At 35.1% G+C, this 541-nt stretch overlaps 1 protein-coding gene across 2 annotated transcripts in view; it reads left to right on the top strand.

The window, feature by feature from the left end:
• LOC105448509 (uncharacterized aarF domain-containing protein kinase 2-like) overlaps positions 1-541 on the top strand; it is a 51,491-nt gene that overhangs the window by 49,357 nt on the left and 1,593 nt on the right. The window lies entirely within an intron of this gene.

Below are 541 nucleotides of genomic sequence, written 5' to 3'. Positions count from 1 at the left end.
GTCGCAGTAAACTTTCAGAGTGCTTTCGCATGCATATGACGTCATAGATTTTGTCGTCACGTCCTGCTTCGATTACTGCGGCTGGCGAGGTGAGGCAGTTGCAGTAAAAACATGGCGACGTCCATAGGAAAACTCACGCTTATAGACGCAGAAATAAATAACGATTACAAAATTTTCATTTAAGTAGTGAGGATGCGGAAAAAGCACGAACAGATAAAAATGCAATTACTAATCTCGATGTTTTCATAAATATGAATACTGTCTATGTTTCTTTTACAGATTAATAATCAAACAGTACAAGTTCTAAGTCTCTGGCGCTATTCATTTATAACGCGATATCTAAATTACCGATGATATTTGAAATCTGTTTGCGCAGTAATTAAAAATGGACTAAACTAATACAATTGTTTAAAATCCATTATTTATCAATCGGATGACGATAACGTACGATGATCCACCTGTTTGGCAATTGTTATTTAACATTAATAAACCGAACGTAACAAGTCCTGAATCTCTCACGCTATCCATTTGTTTATATAAA

This window comes from Wasmannia auropunctata, unplaced genomic scaffold (genome assembly GCF_000956235.1).
Source record: "Wasmannia auropunctata unplaced genomic scaffold, wasmannia.A_1.0 LD336085.1, whole genome shotgun sequence".
NCBI classification, from domain to species: domain Eukaryota; kingdom Metazoa; phylum Arthropoda; class Insecta; order Hymenoptera; family Formicidae; genus Wasmannia; species Wasmannia auropunctata.
Note: the sequence above shows the minus strand (reverse complement) of the source record. Positions and strands in the feature narration are given on the sequence as shown.